The following is a 12,585-nucleotide window of genomic DNA, read 5'->3' on the forward strand; positions in this document are numbered from 1 at the left end:
CTGCATCTACACATCATAGCCATGGATTTTAGGTTTGTTCAAAATGCAACAGCCAAGTAAAACAAAACCTTACTTAAGCCTCAGACATACCTCAAGCACAGGGGAGAGAGGAAGAGAAGGTAAGTTTCCATGTCATGCCACATTGTGTGGCACCTCCCAGAAGCTTTGGCTGCCTTGCCTCCTGCCATCAAAGCCTGTGAAAGCACCTGGCTGAGGCTGGAGAGCAGCCAGGCACTTGGCAGGAGCCTCAGCACTGCACCAAAGCTGCTGCAGCTACTGCATCCCACAGGCAGCTGGTGGTCCTGCTGCATGGGGAGCTGGCTGGAAAGGCACACACGGCGTTGATCAAAATATTTCCAACAAAACCTTCTTCCTGAATCAATTTACTTTTTTTTTTTTTTCTTTCTTCCTTTTAAAAGAACTAATGGTTTTATGGGAAATGTCAAGTTTTCAGAGTTTCACACAAAAGTAGCCAAACAAGCCCAAGATTTCCAGACACATGCTGCTGGCTCCTGCCAAAACTATGAACCGAAGCTACTAGGTTTCTGTTAAAAAAATATCAGAAGTAAAAACTTCCCAAATTCAAAAAAGGAAATGAATATTTTTGTAAACATTTTCATGAGTGAGAAATAAGAGGAAAGCACTTCTGACTAGCTAGAAGGAAGCCCCGTGAGTGTGTGTATTGGTCATTCATGCAACAAGCATTTCTGGCAGAAGTAGGTGAACTATTCTTTAACCAGCAGGAGCTGGAGGAAGCCTGCTGCTCACAGATGATACATGGATAAGACAGCAGTACAAACGTGTTGGAAATCCATGAAACGGATGCTCCAAGAAGTTGATAAGCATGCAAAGCCATTAAATTTAGGCTGTACATTCCTTAGGTAGAGACAACCATGTACAGCAACTTGCATAATATTACCAGTTCAAGTTCAGGAGCTGTGCTGCATAATGTATAGCAGTAATGATTAATGATAATAGTAAAAATTCTTATAGTTAAAAGGACTCTGCTTATCCTTCTGCATGTTCTCTGTCAGCAAAATTTTCACTTATTTTCTTAATAGTCAAAATTCATAACCCAAGAGATAACTTAATAGTGCACCAGTTATGATACAATCAAAAGGATATTGAAAATAGACCCAAACTATAGCTTGCTATGTTCAGTTTACCACCACCTCACTCGCATGGAGTGTTTGCTATAGTAAGCCTAAAACTTCAGATTCATTTTATTTCTGCCTGTCCTCAGGTTTACTAACTCTGAATTAATGCAGCTCCTTCAGCAGCCCAAACACAGAACTCTGCAAATAGCTGAAAGAAACGATAAGGACTCCAGGTGACATAGATCATGTACTGTAAACAGAATTACTTTTCCCAGAGTGTGCCCACATAACAGCGTTTTGTGACATTCATCATTAAAGTTCAGTCCTTGGAGTGCTGCCATTGTGGTCACGTGCAGCCAGTTCTCCACGGATAAAGCAAAGCTTGTAACCAAAGGCCACCCCTCCTGAGAGCCACACAAAGGTGATTTGAATATCAGGCATTGGGAAAGGTGGTTTTCTATCCTTAGCTGGTTTTATTTCAGTCTTTCAAGGGCTGCTTGTGGGCCGACCAGTTTAAATGCATGATGGCTTTTATCAACAAAACTGTGAACTTTCCAGAAACTAGAAACAGGTGAAATGTGGAAAAAGAGTTGCCTTCTTGCCAAAACAACATTCCTGGTAGTATACAGTATTGGTTGAATGACAAAAAAAATTGTGGAAACACAGCATGTGCACAAACCTTGTCACAAAGGCTTTGGGGTCTGCTGGGTGGTAGTTTTTCTGGTGACCTTGGCCACCCTGGTTGAACATAGCCAAGCCTGGACCAGCCTCCTGTCTCTTCCTCCAGCTTCCCTACAGACATACCTTCCCAAATCTGATTTATTCCCTACATGGGGATACACACCTTCATCAGCACACTTTCTCAGTTAGTAAGCAGGAAACCCCTGTTCCTCAGAGCAATGCCTCCTCAGCAACTCCAAGCAGCAATGCAGGGAGAGGGCAAGTGTAATAGTGCAGTGTGTCCTATGGTTACTACCTACTGCGCTTGCTCTTGAAGGGTTAGAGCTCACTTAATTTCCAAAGCTTGCAGCAGGCCTGACTACCTCAAGCTCTCAGACTGAACAGGGATGCAGTAAAGCACTGAGAAGCTTCAAGTGGTGCAATTTCATTCTGCATATGCACTTTGGGCCCTGGGGTCTTTGTCCAAAGACTCTCCCTCCTCGCAGCCAATTAAGAGAAGGTGCAAAAATATCAGAGAAATGGCATTTCCTAGCAATTGCAATGAACGAAGTATATAACCAGCTACTTTAAAAGCAGACTTTGAAATGCCACTGCCTTGCTTTGTTCCGAGCACATTCCCAGGGAGAATGTCAGGTCACATAACTCATTTGTTATCTTTACACAGAGGAGCTCAGCTAAGCGCCAGCCATCATAAAAAATACTAACATTCCTTTTTGTGCAAAACAAATATGAAAGAAAAATGCCGCAGCTCCCTTAAAATAAGCCAGTTAGCACTTCAAAGATTACCACATGGTCTGTAAATACCAATGTCAATACACTGGGGAGCTGCAGTCCTCTTTGTTTAATGATAGCCTGAGTTACTCAAATGGAGGTAGTGATGTTATGGGCCTTTCCTGTGACACAAAAATACATCATGCATTCATTTAGATACACTCTTTGCCTTTTATTTCCCTCGATGGCTTAAAAAATACCAAGAATTGCAATAGCACACAAACAGCATTTCAATTTAGCCATAGATGAAACACTGCTTTCTTTTGGGCAGTGTGTACCCAGCAACATCTACTTTATATGTACTATGAAGGGGAATGTCAGGGAGAAAACTGAAGCAATTGAGGTCACGTCCTCTGTGTTCATGAAGAACCCCCCTCCCACACTGTCCATCTGAGGACACTTTCAGGTATTTATGTCTAACCTTTTTAATTATACATAAATATTCATCTCCAAAGTGGCTAAATTAGTAGGTATATAATTCTGTTGAGACAAACACCTGATGGCTGGGTGCTTTCATTTGCCTGTAAACGTGAAACACGAACCACTAAATTCAGTGCACAGGTACCTCTGAGGTATCCAGCATCCCCCACAAAATCTGTGCTTCACATACTTAAATATATTTGTAGGGTCCTTTTTTATATGTTTTATTTGCAGTCTTACAACTAGAGCTTGGAGATTAATAATAAAAGTGCATATGTGACAACGTGGAAACAAATGTTGTTCAATGTCAAATACAAAGGAAGGTGCGAATTTATTTTTCTGTCAATTAACCACACTTTCATCTCTACTGCTCTGATCTGTAAATAAAGCTCACAAGCTAGTCTCAAACAAGTCTGGGAATCAAGCAAACAAAATAAAACAAAAAAACCTCTAAACCAAAATACCCCAAACACAACAGCCTCCTAACACTGTTAGCTAATTATGTTTGCCATTTTTTATTCAGTGGCAACTAAACAGATTAAAACAGGTTAAAGGCAACAGTAAGTACTCTGGTGCTGGCCACAGGGCAACAACCCTCCTTGGAGTACCACCATCCATCAGATGCTGCCAACCACTGCCAGGAACCAAGGGGCACCCTTGAATATTCTGAGAAATAAGAATGGGAAAGGAAAGATGGACAGATGGATGGATGGGAGGACAGGGAGAAGGGAGAGAAAAAAAGAACAAACGACTGGTTTCTGACACTAAATAAAATTACACTCTCAATCAGCTATGCCTAGCCCCTAAGGATCTGTTTTCCAAGCTCTTTATTGAAATTGTTCAGGTCCTTAACTCATCTCCTGGGGGGCAGAATCAGGGGGGCTGAAAAGCCTTAAGCTAATTAAGCATAGCTGAGACATGCTTGATGAGATGGGAAAAACACAAAGCTTTTGAAAGGGTGAAAAATCTCTGACCATCTGGTAGTGGCATTGCAGAGAGAAGAAAGAGGAAAGACAAAAGGGCAGCTCTCCACAGTGAGAAGGTACAGGACTCCTTTAATTACTGGGGCACTGAGACCATTACTGCTTCCAATGCCCGTGAAAGCCCACTAAACAAGCTTAGGAGGCTCAGCAAAGCCAACAGCTCTTAGGAAGAAAAGCATCCGCGAGAAAGCAAATCAGAGCAGCTCCCCCCAAGATTCATCTGCTAATTAGAAATGATAGGTAATAGATGGGGTGGCGAGGCCCCAGGATAGAAATGAGACATTTTCCAGCAACCTCTCTCCTCTGATTGCTGTTCTCCAAGGCCCTGCAGATGGTACTCTCTTTAAATTAATACCACCCTGCCAGCCAGAATGAAGCTTCTGTTATACTTGGCAATACAGGTGAACAGCCTGCATTTAGGTTGCAGAACAAATGCCCCAGGTGTTTCACCAATCTGGCAAGCAGCTGATGTGCTCCAGCTTTGTCAGGCCTGGTTAAGGCTCATCTGTGTTTTCCCATCTCTAAGACGGGCTAGAGCAAAATCACAGCATTCAGAGAGCAAACTTTGCACACCGGAGCAAAATCTGAGCTATTTTTGCTCTAAATGGCTTTGTCAGCCATGAGCTGTGGAAGTGTCAGCTCAATCCAAATGAAGAGCACTCCCCTGCTTTCTCCTCTCAAATGAGCTGGATATGGCTACGGGTGACTACAGGTGCATGCTAGCAAAGAGCAAGCTGGTTTTGACACCAGAAACTGTGACCAAACCCCTGCCAAAGAGCAGCACTACACTAACTCTTACTTTGGGATGAGAATACATGCATCTGGTTTCCTTCTCTCCCACATGCAGATTCTTCTCCAATTATTTCAGCTGTGTGCTGTGATCCAGTCAGGTTCACAAGCTGCAAAAGAGCAGGCTATATCCATCCTTGGATGGGAGACCTCATTAAAAGAAGGCAGCATTATTGGTGATCCAATGCATTGCACCACACTGATGTCTCCAGGATCAGATATAAAAGCCAGGCCTTCACTTCCTGTGATTGTTAAATATCCTGTAGCAGCTGTGAGAGAACAAATGGCACTAACCCTATTCTTCAGTCAAATCTCAACACAAATTTCTCTCCACTAGGCTCCCCTTGAACGTTCATTTGGAAAGAGTTCCTGTGGCTTAAGCTATCACACTTTTAATTCAGTACTGTTAAACATTGGCTGCATTTAGTGCCAGAGAGAACAGTTTCACAAGCAGATTCTGTGATCTCTGTGTACATCAGTTTCTAAGATAACTTGCATTCCTTTAGATATATTTATAATATATATATATATATTTATCCTCTTTTTTTTCACGCTCACACACTTCAAGAGTCAGCTGGATCTGCATCCAGAAAATCTATTTCCCTCCACCTTCTACATAATGCTGGAGGCCATCAATATTAGAAACATTATTAAAAGACATCTTTCTTTTCTTTCTTTTATTTTTTTAAGGAAACTTGCCCATGTCAGAGAACCAGGAGATTCAAAACCAAGCTAAAAACATACAAACTCTTGAACACTTAAATAAAAAGCAGCTCTGCTCCAGCTGGCCCATGATGCTGTGGGGTGCTGCAGTACCACAGTGTGGTTACTGACTCATCTGGTGAGGACCGTGCAGTTCAGTTCAAGGCTCAGGTTTATAAGTGCAAACATATACAAATCCACAAAGGGCACCAGTTTTGCCACTGGGAGTTTTTAGCTACATTCATGTATGAGGAACTGTAAAATAGTTAATAGTTACTGTCCCAAGGAAGAGGTGTCAGAAAATGAGAGCATAAACTTTGGTCTCTTTTGGAGATCGAGCTTTTCAGACCCATGTGAGCACCAGCAAGGAGCTCCAGGTATCCAAAGGAAGGACTGGGTGTACTGACAGGAACCACACCAAAGACACTGGGAGGTGTCTCATCTCATTGTGAGGTGAGATAACAAGAGCCAGGGCCAACTGTTTAACTGAGATGTTACAGCAGCAGACACAAACATCCAAACGCAACTGAGGAAGAAGGACCATGCCAATACCTACCACTGCCTTTGTACCCTGCTGATCAGAGTACAGTGAAAATAAAGCTGGGTTTCAGTTCCTCTCCATTCTGGAAGGGGTCAAATCCTTACTCTCACATCCTAGAGAGCCCTGCAAGGCAGCTGTAAGGAAAAGTGCGTTCCAGTCTTCCAGTGCACGTTGGGCTACCGTCAACAAAAAAGCGTGACCTGTGAAGAACTTCTAACACTCAGGAATAAGCAAAACAAAAGGCAGTGTAGCTGCTCTACCCTTGAAAGACATGTCCTGCTCATTTTTTTTTAATCCTCCAAACTATTTGGGTTCTGAGCTGGAGGTGCCATACTTTGGGTACTCCAGAGCCAGACAAGTGCTAAGACAATGCCCTGCTCACCCTCACCCTGTTTAGTCTGTGAGCTTTTCTGACAATCTTCCCTGTTGCCTGGCCAGCTGGAAGAATCATCCAATTTAATTTCCTTGAATCAAGCTGCTGGAGTTAGGTACTGATCTTTCAGCACAGTGGCATCTTATTTTGAGTTATCTCCATTTGTGCTCATCTCATGCTTTTGTGCCAGATTTCAGGCTGACAGATTATACAAGCACATCCAGGGTATATGTGTTTTAACTTACTGAAACACCTGGCAACCATGAGAGCATTTTGCCTTAAATTGGGAATCTCGGTTTATCCCACTGAGATAGTGACTTTGCTACCCTGAAGCCCTATCCACCATTGTTAGCTGTAACCAGAGGGCAGTAGAGAAAAGATTATTGACTTTTTCTCCTTAGAATCCAGAACACAGTTGAACTGATTTTCTATCCAGGTAAGACTGCTATAACCTCTTAGTGAATGTTTATTTCCACCACAGAGAAAATGCTTAACGTGTAAACATGTTGTCTTTCAAGGGCTGTCAAATAATGTAGGTATCGAGTGTTTTTTGACAGGAATGCTGTAAATGGAATAAAGGCATTTTTGGCCTTTGTGGTAGCTATGTTTGCTGCCAGAGCTATGCCCTTCACACTAGTGACCGGAAAACAAACAATGAACAAACAAGGCTGCACATCTGCAGAGATATAATGAAACAAAATGCTTACATGTCCCAACATTTCAGGGTAAAGACCCTGTAGCAATTAAACAATGACAAAGGGTGTTTTGTGGTTGAAATTTTCTAGCTGCAGAAAGCTATGCATGGTAAACCTCAGGAACAGAAGCTACAAGTGAAATACTTACACGAAGCACTCTAGCAAGTATACGAGTAATTAATAGAAAATGCCATTCAGTGCTCTTCATATTTCTCTTGGATCTCTCAAACAAAATCAGATGGGTTTGCATTTGCCCATAGATTGCCTATAGCTGCAACTCAAAGAACTCAAATTGCATCATGCAGAGCACCTGCTTTGCTGGACTGGTTTGACTGCAGCTATGAACACACAAATTCTCCAGGAAAGGACTTCCAGAACTCATGTAAGATCCCAAAAAAGAGAAGCTGAACTTCTTGATAAGTAACAAGAAGTCCCAAGGATCTGCAGTCCTGTACCCATATATTCAGATAACCACTACTGCACGATCGAGATACATCTCTGCAGTCACAGAGATGTAGAAGGCAAAATAATTGCCAGCCTCCTCCCTGGAAAAAAAATTCATGGTGACTACAGACAGGGTCAGCTGGGACTGCTGGGTTAACATTATAGGCCATGTATACTGGTGGTTACCTCACATGGTCATCTGGAGGTGAAATGTTATGAAAGCCAACCAAGGAGAGGAAAACTGTCCCAGATGGCAAGATCTGCTTGAGAGAATGCTCACCTGTCAACTGCATTAAGAAAAGGTGAGGGGACAGAAAACTTGTTGCCAAAAAATTATGACTAACAAGCAGAAAAAAGGAAGAGGAGATCCAGAGGTATAAAGATACCTGCCTCAGAAGTATGAATGAGACCGGGTGGGATTTTTCCTGTTCAGGAACTGCAGCAATTAGAAGCAGATTTAATCTCAGGGTCATCCCCTATCAAGGTAACTTTCACTTTACAAGTTGTAGATGCATCTTCCATGCCCCTCCATGTACAGATCTGCCCTTACTTTCCAAGTGCCAGGAGCAAGGGCACCACTGAAGCCACAGCACACATCTCCAGCACAGCCAACACTGTAGAGCTGTGAAGAGCAGAGATGAATGAAAATGTTTGCCTCCTGACCCACCTGATAGTATGCAGAGTGAGTAAATACCACACTTCTCATATGAGAACAGGGTTAATTCACCCACACCATTGGGCACAACTTCAGCAATAAAGCCACTGACAGAGAAGTGACAGTGTTGTTCCCCTACTCCCCCACCAGAACAAACAAGGGTATGTTTTGATCCTAGGACATCAGCCACTTTTATTGAAATAGTTTCTGTTTAATACTTAAAATAAGAGACAGTTCTCCCAAATCACCTCCCACCCGCTTTTTCCCCCCACACTTAGTTATGATCACACCTCTCACCCTGCCCCATGAAAATCACTGGCTAAGTGCCTTCTCTGCTGCCCTAAGCATGTGTGTCCATTTGCATTTACAAAACAGCTATAAAATAGTGCAAAAACCTGGACAGCGTGGTACATCCATACATAATGTAAGCAAGAGGGAGCCTGGAATGTCAAGCTCACAGAGCCAGTTCAGTTGGATCTGGGCATATTCCATCATAAACAAACTTTATAAACAAGATAGAATTCCCAAACTGAACAGTGGATTACAAAATGAAGCCTCCTTTTTGCAGCAGACAGGGCACAAGAACACAAAGTTTGGCCATGAGGGATGAAATTATTTTCTTGTGTAGCTCCCCACACCCCATTGGATGGCTGGACCTATTCTAATTTGAGACTGAAGTTCATACTGTCAAAAATAGGAGTTAAGCCCGCTGTTCAAACAGATGCCTCTGCAGCTGTAGAGTATATTTAAAATGGTGCCATTTCTCTGGAGGTGCTAAAGATAATTTCCAGATACACTGTTAACTATGATGCCATCTGTAACAGTGCAGTCCTTGGCCAGTGAGTTCTACTTTTCCAGTATGTTGCAGGAAAAAGTTTCTAAGATTTTAGAGACTCTCTCAAATTCTTTTCACTCGTTCCTTGGATGTTATTTGAGGTGATTTGAAAGAGATGCTTCATTTCCATCAAGACACCACTGCCTCTCTGGAGATTTCAGTTAAACCAAACCCTAGCAGACCTGGACACCACCACATGAAATATTGATTCCATTTTCTTTCCAGGTTTCATATGCTAAGAAGGTATTATTAGCATCTTTATGCTCTTTTAACCTTGTAACTCACAAGCGCAAAACATGTGACATCATGTAATAATATTATAAATATACAGGGGCTTAGAATGACTTCGTAGCATCTGCTTTTTAGGGGGATTTCATGACTCTGTTTTCTGGCACTTCTACCTTGGAAAATAAAAATTTAAATGGGACTTCAAAATACTCCATTAAAAATACTCAGTTTCTCCTCTAGCTTCTCAGAAGATTTAGCATTTTAAAAATTTGCTTTTATTTTTCTGGATATGGAAAAGAGTTCTAAAAATTGTTTTACTTGATATAATGTTGAGTGTGTTTCAATTCAGTACTGTAACATGAGTTAATTAAACTAAACAAAGGCCACATTTTCCACACTTCCAGAACAAAGAGGTGATATTTTTAAATGAAATAAAAATTGCCAATTTGTAATAGCATTTCTATTCTGCTTACTGAAAACGAAATGAAGACAGCAATCAAATACACACAATAAACCTTAAACACTATAATTGTTAAAGTATTCCCTTTTCTTCTTTTTTTCTTTCTGTTCAGCTTTTTGTCTTGTACACTGCCATCAAACGTGATAACACAAAGTGACTGTGACAGCAGGCAAAATGTTTAAGCTGAAACATTTGTTAAATTTTCTACTTTTTATTAGAAAAGAACATAGAAGACAGATATTGTTTGTCATTGAAAGAGATGAAAAATAATTAAAACCTAAAGTTGATCTTCCACCACCTACCCTATGCATACATTGAGACTAGAATCAGATATACAGAGAGCAATGGAAAGAAACAGGTTCCTTTTGTGGCAGGGAAAAAAATAAGACTTTTTGCTCCCCATGGAGACTGAAATCAATATCTGGAGCAGACTACTGACAGCATAGTAACCATCCCACCATCCCATTCTGCCAATGCACAGTGCTGCTCAGCACAGCCCAGGCAGCACCCTTAGGGGAGGCCCAGAAGGGCTCTGAATCCTATTTGCTGCCTCTCTCAGAGTTGGGGAGGAACATCAGTTTTGGGGAGCCTGTGCTGCCTAATGTTGCAACATTTCTGCAGCATCCCATACTTAGGAAATGAGCTAACCCCATTATCCCCATGGTGCTACTGGTAATGGCAGCCTGCAGTAGCATGTGGTCCACAGAAGTGATGCTTGCTCTGAATAATCTTGCTGATTCTTCACCATAAGTGAAGCAATTGCAGCCAGCAACTACCCTGTGCTGATAAAAGATCATGGAGACCTCCCAGCTCAGAACTGGCAAAGCCACCATAAATATAACCATGGACACTGGAACGGGACACTGGAATCCCACTCCTCTTCTGCAAGCTGCAACATCCAACTGGAGCCCAGAACATGCTCGCAGAGAGCCAATCACAGGCAGGTCTGTCTCACCTGTCTTCAGCTTTTAACAGAGCTGCCCCAATTCCATACCCATGCAGGACATTTTAAGTGTGCTCGTGAAATTCAAGATACCATTTGCAAATTTGGAAAAATGCTGCCACTCCTTCCAAAAGTAATCTTTTGTAGTCCGAAAGGTTTATTTTTCCTGCCTACACTTATGGCCTTTGCTGCTTCCACAAGGCATAGAAATTACCTGTATATACTTTTTTGCCACAGCTATGATGCCTTCAGAAGAGCCAAGTGATTTGAGCTGGGTGATGTAGACCAAACAGCCCTTGGACCACCACAGATTGACCACAGTGGGCTGGCAAGCAGAGCCTGTTCACAAAAGGCTCCTCATCTGCCTGATAATGCAACTGCTTGAGTTTTGTAAAATTCTCAAGAAAATAAAAGCATGTATGCTGAGGTTTCTTAAAACTTACAGGTGTACTTGGATAAAGGCACTGTTTTGACTTTCCAGTGATAATCTAGTCACTGCATCCCTCCAACTACTCCCAGCTACTTGCGTTGCAACAGTCCACCTCTCATTATAGCTTAGAGCTATAGACACACAAGTTTAAAAACTCATTGGCAATTTTCTGGTTCAACAGCACTTCCAGCATTTCTGCAAAAGGTTCAAAGGTGCATCTTTTTTCTCTTTGTCAAACATCAACACCTGACAGAAGCAGATTTTAAAGATATATTTCATATTTAGGGACAGACTACTCTGTTACCTCCCCCCAAAAATGTCATCTGTTCCATTTAGTATGGCTTTTTATCAAAGATCAAATGCACTGTACCTGGTTCGGAATATTTATTGCTTTTTTCTTTGGGCAACTATATAAAAGAAGCTGGAGCTTTTATACTAGATCTTCAGAAGTCACAACACTCCAAAATATCTTTATATTCTTTCTTTCCAAGCAAAAATAGAATAGCTTTTTGAAGATATATAACGAAGATTTTTACAATATCTTTATTTCCAAAATGTCTCATCCATCTCCATTTGAGGCTGAAAAGAAGTTCTGTTAAGAAATAAAAGGTAGTTACAATTGTCATGACTCAAGAATAAAGATGTCAGATTTGTCTGAAAAGATCTTTCTCAAAAAGTATTTCGTTTATCTATTACCACAATGTCAAATCAAAAAAGTCATTATTTTGACACTATTTACAACTGTACCAATGCATGTAAAATCATTTACGTGTCTGAAACTGAAACTCTAAAAAATTGAGAGCTTTCATCCTTCATCTTCTGGAATATTTAATTCTCTCCAAGATTATGCCATAAAATTATCTCACTCGCTTAAGCATGGGTAAATGACATGAAAATCCAGCTGTTTATGTGAAGAATGGACAAAATGGTAGCTACAGAGTTACGTAGGTAATGATGTAATAGACTATTGAGCAAAAACATGCTTAGAAAGAACAGAAAGCAAGGAGAACTCAAACTTACAGCAAATTATTTAAACTGTGAAACATCCCCCAGCCCACCTTAACATTGCATGGTTCATACAGAAAAAATGATGGTCAGTACAATTCCCTAAACATGGCACTCAAACAGGCTAAGATGCAGCAGCACAGAAACACTACTTGTAAGGTCTGTGTCCCACTCTTAAGCTAAATCCCTGGATACTTTACAATATCCTTTTTATAGGCATTAATTATGGCATTTTTTCCTCTCATAGTGCTTCAGCAACACTATGCTTCTATATTTCTGGACTTGTCCAATGGGAAATAAATGTGTCCTTTGCCCAGGGAGGATGCAACCTGACCACTTCTAAATTTGTTTCTTGGGTGGAGAAACACAATGTTAAGCTTGAATCATCTTACAAATAGCACAATAAGACAAAATATTTTGGCCTAAAGAGAGCCAACAGAGAAATAACGACTATTTCTGTTCATATTCCAGTTCCCTGACAGAAAACCTATCCCCAAAGAGTTAAGAAATTTCCAGAGATGATCAGTAAAGGA

The 12,585-nt window shown here is 41.2% G+C and overlaps 1 protein-coding gene across 4 annotated transcripts in view; it reads right to left on the reverse strand.

Moving 5' to 3' along the window:
* The window catches only part of LOC103534901 (mono-ADP ribosylhydrolase 2), an 88,795-nt gene that overhangs the window by 22,967 nt on the left and 53,243 nt on the right, over positions 1-12,585 (reverse strand). The window lies entirely within an intron of this gene.

The sequence above is a fragment of the Calypte anna genome, chromosome 3 (genome assembly GCF_003957555.1).
Source record: "Calypte anna isolate BGI_N300 chromosome 3, bCalAnn1_v1.p, whole genome shotgun sequence".
Lineage (NCBI taxonomy): Eukaryota > Metazoa > Chordata > Aves > Apodiformes > Trochilidae > Calypte > Calypte anna.